This window comes from Marmota marmota, unplaced genomic scaffold, assembly GCF_001458135.2.
Source record: "Marmota marmota marmota unplaced genomic scaffold, marMar, whole genome shotgun sequence".
NCBI classification, from domain to species: Eukaryota; Metazoa; Chordata; class Mammalia; order Rodentia; family Sciuridae; genus Marmota; species Marmota marmota.
In genome coordinates this window covers 46,640,161-46,653,153 of record NW_026000174.1, presented here as the reverse complement: position 1 = coordinate 46,653,153, position 12,993 = coordinate 46,640,161, and the positions used below count along the sequence as shown (strand labels likewise).

The window sequence follows — 12,993 nt, the reverse complement described above, 5'->3', positions numbered from 1 at the left end:
CGCATGAGTTCAATCCTCAGCATCACATAAAAATAAATAAATAAAATACAGGTATCATGTCCATCTACAACTAAAAATGTTTTTTAAAAGAACAAAAAAGGTTGATAATTATTAAAGCTGGACAATAGTTATGTGGGGGTTCATAATACTATTGAATTTTGCATATTTGAGAAGTTAAGTAAGGAAAAAAATTAAAAGGCAGATATTGTTGCCATAGTTTGGGAAGAAATTTAGAATACACATCAAAAGTAATAAAAATATTTATCTCTTAATTTAAAAAAAGAGGGAAGTAAACGTTGGCATTTTTGCAAACCTCAACAATTGATTCACAGGAATCTACCCTAAGACCTGGACATGTATGAGGCAAAATAAATGAATATTTATTACTCCAGAGAGGGTTACAATGTCAAAACATGAAAAGCAATCATCAAAACTATCAGAAACTGGTTTTATGGTTTATGGTAAAGGAATACAAGCTGTATTATGCCAACATGCAAAATGATGTTGTTGAAGAATATTTACCAATATTGTTTTTACATATATATATATATATATATATATAGTAAAAAATGTATACAAAAGATTAAAAAATAGTTACAAAGTAATTGGTACACTATAATCAGACTTTTATTAACATGAGAAGAGAATATTATTATTAACATGAGAAGAGAATGTTTTATTGACATGAGAAGAGAATGTTTTATTAAAAGAGAACAAAAAATATATCTCAAAAGTCAATAGCGGTTTTCTGGAATAGAATATGGATGACTTATTTTCTACATTTTAGTTTTCTATGTTGTTTAAAATCTAAAAGTGTGCATTTTTTTCAGATACATTTAGAAAGAATAGATTAAGATTTTTGATATTAAATATTGTGTTTTGCAAATTCAGAATGTATCATCTTCCCCTAATTTTTTTTACTTCTGTGATGATTCCCCTAGATGTACTCATTTTAAGAGTCTATCTTTGAGTTTTACATACATATATGTCTGTACCAGAAACTAAGACTCCTGGCATAGAGTAAGGGTGTGTTTCCAGCATCTCATGGGGTTTTCACCCACCCACCTTCCACTGCCCACTCCCCACTTTGACAGGCATAAAAATTGACAAGGGTGTGCTCTTCTGGAACATCACATAAATGGGATTGCACAGTCTACCCTTTGTATCTCTGATTCATCTGTATCTTGATTCATCTATTTCCATGATTCATTCTTTTCTATTAATTATATAAAAATATTATGTAAATATATAATAATTCACTTATCCATTACTGGTTGCTGGAGCATTTGAGCTGTTCCAAGTCATCAATTATTAGGAATAATTCTTCTCTAAACTGTTAAGTCTTTTTATGGACATATACATTCATTTCTCTTGGGTCTATAACTAATAGCGAAATAATTGGTTAACTTTACATTAACTATCATGTGGATTTCCAAAGTACTAATTTTTATACTAAGTATCATGCAAGACTTTCAGTTGCTGTGCACTCTCGCCAATACACAGTATTATCAGTATCTGAAACTTCAGCCTCAATAATTTTTAGCAGACATACTCCAAATGCTTAACATATTTGTAGCTGATCATACTGAAGAAACTGGGATTTTTTGAATTGCAAATGTTGGAAATCCAGGTCAATAAAATGTCAGCAAAAACAGGAACTATGGGTTCATAACAGTAGGAAGGCTGTGGAGATAAGTTGGCACTTCGCATCTTTTTCATGTCTTGGAACACACAAAAAATGGTACTGTGTAAGAGCTCACAGGGATGATCTCAAATTTAACTGACCGTGGTTGCAACTGGAAGTAGGCTTCCCACCCTAGCCCAGTCTGAAGGAACTGGTCTCAGGATAATGAATTTATTTCCATTGGTGACCTGGTTAGAAAACTCTGAGACAGGTTAATTGGTGCCACAGGAAGAACTGCTACAGGAAGCAGGCCAAAAGATTAGAACTGGGGGTTCAGCAGTACCAGAACAACTCACTTTCTACTGGTCTATCTCTCATCTCTTTTTATCTCTTGTTTTTCCCCTTCTGCACAGGCAGCCACCCAGAATCCTTAGCCACTGCCAACTGTATGTCCAAAGAATCGGAAGCGTATTAGCATCTGAGAGCTTCTATAACAAATACCAGAAACTTGTAATTCTCAAGGTTAGAAGTCTGAAGTCAAGTTGTCCACAGGAACATGCACTCTGAAGGCTCTAGGACAGACACTAACCCATGTCTTTCTCTTAGCTTCTGGTGTTGCCAGCAGTCCTTGCTGTTCCTTAGCATTAAGGCTCCACTTGGCTTACAGTATCACATCCATCAATCTCTGTTTCCATCCTCACATGGCATCTTCCTCATGTTTCTCTTTGTCTTCTTTCAACTTCTTATAAAGATACTAGTCATATTGGAATAGGGCCCATTTCAATTGTGTTAGTCAGTCTTGCAATACTATAATGAAATACCTTGGGCAATAAATTTACAAAGAGAAAAGGTTTATTTTGGTTCATGTTCTAGAGGTTCCAGTCCAAGATGAGCCATCTCTATATCTCTGGGCCCCTGCAGAAGGTAGCACATATTTGTGGCAACGTATGGCAGAACAAGATGCTTAGATCAAGAGTCAGGAAATAGAGAAGAGACCAGAAGAGGAAAGACCAGGATCCCACAATCCCCTTTGAGGACATGCCTACAATGACCTAAAGACCTCACACTAGGCTCCACCTATTAAAAAGTCCTACCACCTCTCAATAGCACCACTTTGGAGACCAAGCCTTCACCACATGGATTTTTGGGAGATATTATCCATATTCAAACCATAGCATAAGAAGCATATGAACTCATCTTAATTAGAGAATATCTACAAAGACCCTACTTCCAGATGAGATCATATATATAGGTACAAGGGATTAGAATTTCAACACATCTTAGGGGGAACGCAATTTAACCTACAACAGGAGGGTCACTCTTCTAAAATTCCTGACACTGGACAAGTTCTGACTTTGGCCACATATCCAATCCTTTAACTTATTACCATGCCCCAAAGATGGTTAGGTTGGGTCACACCATCAATCTTATTGGGAAGCTAGAGGTGTGTGTGGCAGTGGGCAATATTTTGACTGGCACATATTCAAAAATCACATGGAGTAGAGAAAGAATTCCCCAAGAAACCAAAAGCAGAATAACCAGAATAAGCAAGGCAGATTAAAATAGCATCTGCCACAGTTCACTCTAACCTGTAAGTTAAAATGTTCGGTTTTCTTGTGTTATATTTATTACGAACTCCTTTCTGGGATTCATCAAGAATTTATGTTGGGTACAATTGTGTGAATATTTAAATGAGATACTTAAAAAACAGACACCCCAAGTTACTGGCAGCTTTACAATCTTTCTAGGATAAAACTGTCGAACCTATACAAGATTTCCTGTCTGTGGAGAGACCTCATCGATATTGCCTTAATCTCTGCATCAAAGTCAGTGTAGGTTCATTTCAAAGAATGTTTTTGGCACAATTATGAACTTAGATGTGTATCAAACCATTACAAGTAGTTATTCTGAGAGGTAGGCTTGGAGGTGGGGGGCTGCTAAAGGTGCATTGTGTCCCCTCAAAATTCCTGTTGAAGCCCCAGTACCTCAGAAAGTGACTATATTTGAAGACAGACCTTTAACGAGGTAATTAAGATAAAATGTAGTTGAGTTGGTGGGTCCTTGCCCAATATGATTGGTGTTCTTACAAAAAGAGATTAGGACACAGACAGACCTGGACCAGGTGAAGACACACAGAGAAGATGCCCATCCATGAGCCAAGGAGAGATGCCCCAGAAGAAACCAACCCTGCAGACACCCCAATTTTGAACTTCTGGACCCAGAGTGCTGAGAAAATGAATTTCTGTTGTTTAAGCCATCCTTTGGTGGCTTCAGCAGTTGTTTGTGGCAGACTGAGCAGATGAATACAGGGACTTATAAACAACACAGGATTAAAGCAGAGGTGGTGGTCCCTAGTGATGCATTGCTGCCCCTGTCCAGGCACGGACTGTTCCCTTGGGGACAGTCTCCCTGCATCTAGGGCTGGTCGCATGGACCACCAGCCAGCTTCAGAGGTGGGTCCAGATTAGTTGAAGCACATTAGTGATGCTCAGCCTCTGTGGGCATATTTTTTTTCAGGAACAGGTTCATGATCTAATATGGGCCAGTGAGACTTGGAAACATATTTGCTCAAGATTTCTGGGAAAGAAACTTTCCTGTTCTTCTGAGAAGGCCACTGGGAGAGATCTCTTCCTCTTTATAGGATGTGGAAGAGAAGCAGGGAGCCCTGGGTCTATTGACTACCATCCTTGGTCATGAGTTGAGAAGGTATAACCAAGAAATGGTCTCATAGAAGGCAGAGGGTAGAGAGAAGACAATAATCTTTGAGGACATTGTTGAGTGCATATTAAATTTAGATGTCTTTGCAGTTAAGTGAGCAAATAAATATTCTTTCTTACTTAAATTTGTTACTATAGCTAAAACATCCTACTGTAGTTGTTCAAAAATCAAATCTTTTTAAAAATATCTGTATATTACTTAATAATTTTAGAAAAACAACTAAAAGCATGAAAGCCCAAGGAATTATTTTGAAAAATTCCACAGTAAGAACATTAAAAAAAAAGGAGGAACCCCTACAGAGCCTATTCTAGAAACCAAATAAAATCATTACAAGCAATTACACTACACAGTTATTCTTTTTGGGGGGATGGGTACCAGGGATTCAACTCAGAGGCACTGAGCTATATCCCCATCCCTATTTTGTATTTTATTTAGAGACAGGTCTCAATGGGTTGCTTAGGGCCTTGCTAATTTGCTGAGGCTGGCTTTGAACTTGCGATCTTCCTGTCTCAGCCTCCGGAGCTGCTGGGATTACAGACACACGCCATGGCATCCAGCTTCCACAGTTATTCTTTACAGGGTGTTGAATGACAGGCTCTGTACTAAGCATATTCTATTCAATACCTCATTTAATCCATACAATAATTCCACAAAGAGGACTCTATAAATGTCTCCATTTTGCAGAGGAAGAAACAATGATTCCAAGAGTATAAATAATCTGTTCCATGTTGCACGGCACGAAAAGGACTAAACGAAGATTGAGTCCTGCTCATGAAGGTCCAAAGTCCCTACTCTGAACCAATCTAACACTAATCCTCACACAGCCTTGCAAGGTAAGGCTGATACTAGCTGAGAAAATTCTTACCCACAGAAAGTCAGAACATAGGGGAGGTCCCACAGCTACTGATTATGCAAAAAGGTGAACTGCAGGGCACAGGGTATTAAATTTTAGAGATTAATAGGCAAGATGAAGGATATATGGAAAGAACGGACAGAAGTTGGTGCTCAAAGGGCCCTATGATTCTGAGTTCATCAATTTCCTTTTGTACTTAAAGAACTAAGTCCCAGAGAAACTTTGGATCTCGCCCAAGACAAAACAGCAGAGGTACAACCAGGACATGGGTCTGCTGTCAACTGGAACTTTTTTCAAACACCTAACAGTGTATTTGATGAACAGCATGGGTAGGGTGGCTGCCGAATATGCTCGATTTGGGAACTTCTTCCCTTCTCAATGCAGTAGGCCCAGTGTTCCATGTTTATCTGGTAATAGCTCTTCATCTTTCCTATAGAACAATCCCTACCCTCCTGCTCACAGACTTGGAAGGACTGCTAAGTCCCCCTCCCCTGGACATGTGACCTGAGCTATCACCATCAGACTCTTTCTGGGGAGAATTCGAACTTTGGTTGTAGTTTATTTTGACAATAAATTTCTGAAAAAAATTTATATTCAATGTCTGTGGTTCACCCTTTTTAAAACCCTTTTGCAATAAAGGCTTTTTTTCAGTCACACATTAGAAAACCTAAGCAAAATATGCTTAAAAAAAAAAAAAAGAATCTAATGTCTTATTGAGGATCTGCAAACTATTGGTCCTGAACCAAATCCTGCCCACTGCCTGCCTTGTAAACAGCTGACTGGCTCACAGCCAGGCCCCTTGGTTTCTGTCTAGCCAAAGGCTCCGTCTGCTCCAATGGGAAATGAGAAGCTGTGAAAGAAACAGCAGGGCCTCTGAAGGCAGAAGCACTGAGGATCCAGTGCTTTGCAGGATGAGTCTGGCAGTCCCTGACGTAGACAGATGAAAAGCCAGGTGCAGGTTGATCGCCAGGCTCAGATGACATTCTAAATCCCAGTCCCCATCTTCAGCTTCCCTGTTTTCCTCCATGTGTGATTCTAGGGCTGTCCTCTATATGGCAAAAGACTGACCAACTCCAAACCAACATCGCCCAGCTTCATCCCTCCCACGGGCAAACAAAAGTTTGGGTCACAGCCCCATTGGCCATAATGAGCCTTTTGCTGTGTACAGTGACATAGGACTCACTGGTTGGTTGAAACCAATCAGACTCCCCCCAGGAGATTAAAGTAGAGGAGACCAGTGCTTTGCTGGCAGAGGTGAACAGCCTGGATTCTGGGGAGTGGAGGAGTCCCTGCTTGCTACATTTGCTGAATCAAGTGTAAACGCAAGTCCCATGGCTGATTTCAAGTAAGTCGCCTAATGTCACTGAACACAAAGTTGGGAGATTTCAAGTAAGTTGCCTAATGTCACTGAACACAAAGCATAGGAGAACACATGTACTCAGTATTTTCACCATTAACCTACAATAGACAAAATAACCCCCCCAAAGCAGATAATATCAAAATGCTGTAAAAAATAGGGAACAATTAACTTTCGATATTTATTACTTTTGGCCTTAGCATGCAAATCGTACATTCATATAATTTAATTTTTAATCATTCAAGTTGACTACTGAGTTGTATTTATTTAACAGTTGGCTCTCAGGTGCTTCATTTAGCACAGCACTGGGTTAAACCCATCCAAACCATTCTGAGGAATTCTTTTACCAGAATAGAAAATAAATCAATATTAAATGGTAAAGCAAACCAAATCCCCCTACACACTATGGAACACCAATACACCATGGAATATAGGACACATCATGTGGTTTTATAGAAATCAAATATTTATACCAGGGGATGAATCCAATGGTGACATTACACAGGATCTGGGGCCCTATGCTCTTGTAGAGCCTTGGTATTATCCCTCAAGGACCACCAGGAAGCACTAGGTATGTGCTCATTTAAGGTGTGTACCCAGAAGTCGGTAAAGCAACACATTGGCTCATACTGACAATTGTGCCAGACAGCTCCATAGAAGGAAATCATTCCAGTTAGAGGGCCCAATGCCAAAGAAATTAAAGGGCATAACCCCATGGAAATACAGATGGATAGTAAATGTTGTTCCTTTGGAACATAATTCATTGATAGAACAAATGTTCTCTGGAAACATTTGTTATAAGAAAATTAATAAATGCTTCAGTTTTGTGTACAGTGATTGACAGCTCTTGAAGGAATGTTCTATGCAGCATCTGACTTTGACTCCAGTGTTCACTCTGGAATAGACTCTCTGACTCTCACTCTCTCTCTCTCTCTCTCTCTCTCTCTCTCTCTCTTTCTTACAAATGGAAATAGAAATGTTGAATGTTATAGCAGGAAATGGATTGAGTAGCACCTATGATTTTGGTTTTCTGACTCTAAATTCTTTCTACTCTATGAGCTCTAATCCCACAAATGATGTGCTTTTGTCTTGATGGGTCCACATACCCATACCTCAAAAGCTATAGTCACCAAAGAAAAAGTACTAACACAATAAAATATGCTTCTATTTAGGTGTTTATTTTCATGGCTAATGATTCCATAAAGGAATTTGGCATTAACTAGACCTATTGGTGCCCAAAGGGGCAGAGGTAAATTTGGCTTCATATTTTGACTTGCAGAGAGGTAGATATCAACACTTATAGCTATGAATAATATGGTGGTTCAGAGTTCAGGTTCTAGAGACAGGCTGCCTGAATTTGAAGCTTTGCTCTGCCATGGCTAGCTGGGTGATGTTGGATAAATTATTTCACTCTTCTGTGGTTTAGTTTCCTCATTTGTAAAACGGGGATATTGATGGTGCTTAACTGATGAGGATACTTAAAAAGAGTAAATGAAATTCATGAAAAATACCTGGAACAGTGACGGCACATAATAAGCCCTGAGCAGTTGGTAGTGGTTAGTACTTTTGTCATAATCAATACTAGGATCATAACTTTGCACAATATGAGCTTCAGAAGCCCAACTTTAAATGAAAAACGCTGCAGATTTGGTAATACCTGTTAGCGTATTTCACAGTAAGAACACCGTACATTCATACATTTTTATATTATCCAAAGTTTTTCGGAAAATATTCTCTCATCATTCCTCTAATAAGGAGAGGACTAAAATCATTTTCACATTCATAAGAGAGGGAGTCTGAGACCAAGAAATTTGGGGTAACTTAACTGTTAGGCACCGGAGCCAGAGTCTAGCCAGGTCTCCTGACCCCAGGAGTGACCTCAGGAAGCTGCGGTCACTTTGTTGGCCTTTGGCTCCTATATCATCAGCTACTCTTGGTACATGCTTTCCCTGACGGTCCAAGCTTCCTTGCCAGGTATAATCGCCACTGTTTGGTGCTTCCCCAGCATCAGCACCCTTTCTTATCGGAGAAGCCATGCGATTGGGGCAGGCCTGAGTCTACAGCCAGATCCCCTTGGATTCTAAGCTGTCCAATACAATTAACCGAACTCAGACTCCTGGCCATGTGATTGGATAAGCTGTGTCACATGACCCAGTGAGCCAATGAGAGGTTGCGAATCCTAGCACTTTAGCAGGAAATACTGCAGAAGGGTCCTCCCCTTCCGGTGGACAATGTGGGATGAGAACTACAGTTCCTTCAGCTACTGCTGTCCTGGGAGGGAGCTGGGAGCTGTCAGGGGATGGGGATGCTTCATAGAGATAAACAAAGGATGAAGGCGGCAGAGGAAAGAAAGCCCCAGTCCCTGGTGACACCACTTGAGCTGGCAGAGAAGGCCTCATTTAAGGCAGCACCCACTTTAGACCTTTCAGTCAGTCACTTGAGTCAAAAACTTCCTTTGATTGTTGAAGCCTTCACATTGGGCCACTTGCAATCAAGAGTTCTGTCTGATATAACGAGCCTCCTAACATGACCTAAACAGATACTTCCAAGACAAGGGATGCTGTAGGCTGAACCAGTTTCACAGTCTTGACAAGGAATATATCCTCTCCATGGGGCTTGCCTCTGCTTCTGTTCCTTTCATTCTTTCATAGAGTACCTATCCAAGAGTCAATAGCCCATTTTATTCCCCATCAGGAGAGTAATATGATAGATATGAAGTGTCTCTATTATCAAAAAACCATTGCTATGTGACTCAGACCATTAAAACCTTACTAGTAAAAATAAAATAGGAAAAGTCAAGGAAACCCGATCTCATAGGGCCAAGCCCCCATGAACACCTTTCTTTGCTATATTTGAGCTTCTGACATTAGCCATGTAGTTAAAACCTTCTCTTCTATTTTCCTCCCCATCTCTTGAGCTTATCCTATTATCCACCCCCTCTCGATTGCTCTCCCCTTTTCCAGAAATCCAGAAACCTTCTCTGGCTATACTGCAAGCTGCTCAAACTCCCATTTCGCTAATCCTCTTCACCTCTCCCCTGAAATCCTGTCCCAGTGCTGACTTATGCCCACCCCAATCTCCCCCTCTGCTTCTGTCTCTGATACCATCATCCCCACTTTCAGTGAAATGTGAGATGAACAAATAGATGACACTGAACCCCACCCCAGTGCCCACGATGATTCACAACTGGTAACTGCTCCGTGCATCCCTCCTCCCAGGTGTGTTGATGACAAACTCAAATGAAAATGGTGGAGTTTTCTAGATTCCCCAAATCTCAGAATGGGGAAAAAAAATTAGCCAATGAATCCAATGGCACATACTGGTATGAAGTATTACAAACAATGTGATTTAAACAGTAGCAAAGAATTTGCTTGAATCACTGACTTTAAAGCAAAGATAGATAAGGAGAACTGTATTAAAATCAGGGACTTCTGTTTACCAGAAAACACTTCTCACAGCTAAACGTCTCATTTCCAGCCTGGAGAAAGAGCTTCTGCAACTCATTAAGACTTGTACCCATACAGACATGACACAAAAGAGGCTATCAATAGCTAATAAGCACATGAGAGAGTGGGCAAACTCATTACTCCGTAGGGAGAGTAAATGTGCACCACCAGAAACCAGAATGGTAAATCTATATGATTTATATAAGTTTATTAATCTATATGATTTATAAATCCTAAAGAGGCTTTGAGCTTTCCTTAAATTGCACATAGACTTAAAGATATCCCATCTCCACCATTTAGTATAAAATAAACAGTTCATATAATGAAGTTCATTTGATCCATACCATTCTATGAAACAGGTTCTATGATCTCAGTTTTACAGATGGACTCAGAGAGGGAGAAATGACTTGCCTCAGGTCACACAGCTAAATCAAGGGAAATCTGTGGTTTAAACCTTACCCCACTCGTTTTCCCTACTTTTCTCCATTCTATAATACATCTCCAACTCTTTGCTTAATGAAACATTAAGACAGCCAAACCCTGTGATGGAAGGGAAGAGACAAAGAAGGTGTGAAGGTACCCTGCACCAACTTCCCATGGCCCTGTTTCACCCATCAACCCAGATACAAGTCTGCTTCTGGAAAGTGGTTTGCATCCTCCCCTTCACCAGTTTCCCACCCAGAGCCTTAGTCTAGACCAGAACCCAGCAAACTATAGCCCGTGAGCCAAGTTTGGCCCATCTCCTGTTTCCATAAAGTTTTATTGGAACACAGCTAGACCCATTTGTGTACCCGTCCTCTGTAGCAGCTTTTGCCCTACAATGGCAGGTAGTTGCAACACAAGTCCTATGACCCTCAGTGGCTAAAATATTTACTATCTGGCCCTTTGTAGAAAAGTTGGCCAATTCATGGTCTAGAGTAACAAACTTCCCTTATAATCAATCCCCCGTAATGACCAGGAGGAGACTCATTTTGTCATGTTGTTGTCCTAAGCAACAAGCCTCCTGGTCTCTCAGGTTCTATTGGCAAAGAGAGGCATTTAGATGCTCTGGATTCTGGAAAATTCTGAAGAGCCCCAAAGCTGCTTTCTCCTGACAGGCTCACCGCCTTCCTCCCAGAAGGACTTGTCTTGAGCAAGGCAACTACTGTCCTGTCTGTGAACTGCATTTACGTCTCATTACCGCACGGTGCAGTACTGATTTTGCATATCCTTTACAGTGTCACATTAAATTTGTTGCAAGCCTTATTTGATCCCAGCCTTAAACTCTACTCATGCATATTCTCTCTTCATAACTAGTTGCTTGTTGAATATGGCCAATTGCTCACAATTTACACAAAATCAAAGGGAACACTGACCAGAGTGCTGGGCTATTAGCTCATACTCCAAATTAATTCTGAGTGTGTCGTGGATGAAAGAAAACCCACTACAAAGCTAACAGCCAGAAAAGAGGTTGAGATTTCCTAAACTAAATATCAAAAGAGAACTATTAGTAAGTTTATGGATTGTGTAGTGGTTCTAGACTTCTAAAGCCAAAGCTATTAGCTTAAATTAAATAATTTCTGCCTTGACTAAAGCCTTTACTAAAATAATATGAGGATTTCTTAAATACATCTAAATCTTGTGAACTTGAATTTTATACCAGGAAAGAAGAAAAATTTACTTTCATATTCTAATAGTTCAACTCAGTGCATAAACTTTGAATAGTGGCTAAGGTTTTTTAAAGTCTCCAATTGGATCAGGCTCTGTTATTACATGCACTATCTCATTTAATTTTCCTACTAGCTATAAATAAGTACTGTTATTATCCCCATTTTATGATGGAGGAAATTAACACTTAGAGTGATAAAGTTGGTTGTAGAAGTTCCCAACACCGTCTCCATCCCTCTCTCTTCATTCTTTTATACCCCATGGTGTCTTATATCATAAAAAGTTACCAAAACCCATTTTCTACTAGCAGAAATCCCATTTACATGAGGGATTGGGCTACTTATTTATTCACAAAGCAGGCATTACAGACCTATTATATGCCAGGAACTGCTCTCTTTTCTGGACATGATTTTACTTTGTCTTCCGAATAACTTAATAACAGTACTTTTTTTGGACGACTGATCTGAGACTCAGAGAGGTAAAACAACTTACCCGAGCTTGCAGAGTTAGTAAATAACAGTAGGCGCTTAGGATGTCTGCAGGCGCTTTGAGGCCCCCTCTTAGGCACCCATGAGTGTTGTCTACCTTGGGCTGCGGAGGTTCTGAGGGTTGGGTGGAGCAAGACTGGGACTCAGAGCTGGGGCAGGGCCAGCTGCTCAGCTGACTCGGGGGAAAGGGCGTGGAGGGAAACCCTCAGAGCACAGCCAAGTGGGGCTTGGGAGAGAAGGGATCCCGGGAGATGCTCAAGTGTTTGCAGTGGTGAGCAATTCGACCCTGTGCTCCTGCGCTCGCCTGCAGTATACCCCCTCTCTGTCCCTTCCTCCCAACTCCCCAGAATGCTGCAAGTGAGGTCCCTCTTGCCCACGGATGTGTGACATTGTCTGAGGGTGACTTTTAGTGAGTTGCCTTAGATCTGGACAGCCGTGAGGCAGAACCAGAGACTGCTCGTGTGGGTGCAGGAGCCCAGGCTTGGGTGACCCACTAGCCTCTTGTCCAAGTTACATAAGTAATTTACAGGGAACTTACTTCAGCCCCTTCATGCCAACTACTTGATTCCACTGAATTAAAAACTCTTCAATACTTAAAAATTCAGTACTCTTTTAACTTAAAAGATAATTTAAAAAACAAAAAAGGACTCTTTTCTGGTTATTTGAAATGAACCTTCTGTACTTCTTAGTATGAACTGGGAATTTACCTGTAAGAGCTCATCTAACCCTCACAATCTCATTTCCAAGCAGGTGCTGTTATGATCACCATTTTATAGAAAGGAAATTGCAGTCCAACCACACAGACTGCTAAAGAAAATGTGGTATATACACACTATGAAATATTATTTAGCCATAAAAAA

The 12,993-nt window shown here is 40.3% G+C and overlaps 1 protein-coding gene across 9 annotated transcripts in view; it reads right to left on the bottom strand.

Moving 5' to 3' along the window:
- Prr5l (proline rich 5 like) overlaps positions 1-12,993 on the bottom strand; it is a 151,482-nt gene that overhangs the window by 125,549 nt on the left and 12,940 nt on the right. For 4 of the 9 annotated variants that reach the window (XM_048788608.1, XM_048788610.1, XM_048788611.1 and 1 more), the window contains exon 1: positions 12,138-12,395. The exons of the other annotated variants lie outside the window; for them this stretch is intronic. The gene's annotated coding sequence lies outside the window, so the exon portion shown is untranslated. Of the gene's footprint in view, positions 1-12,137; positions 12,396-12,993 lie in introns of those variants that run through there. 9 annotated transcript variants of the gene reach the window in all.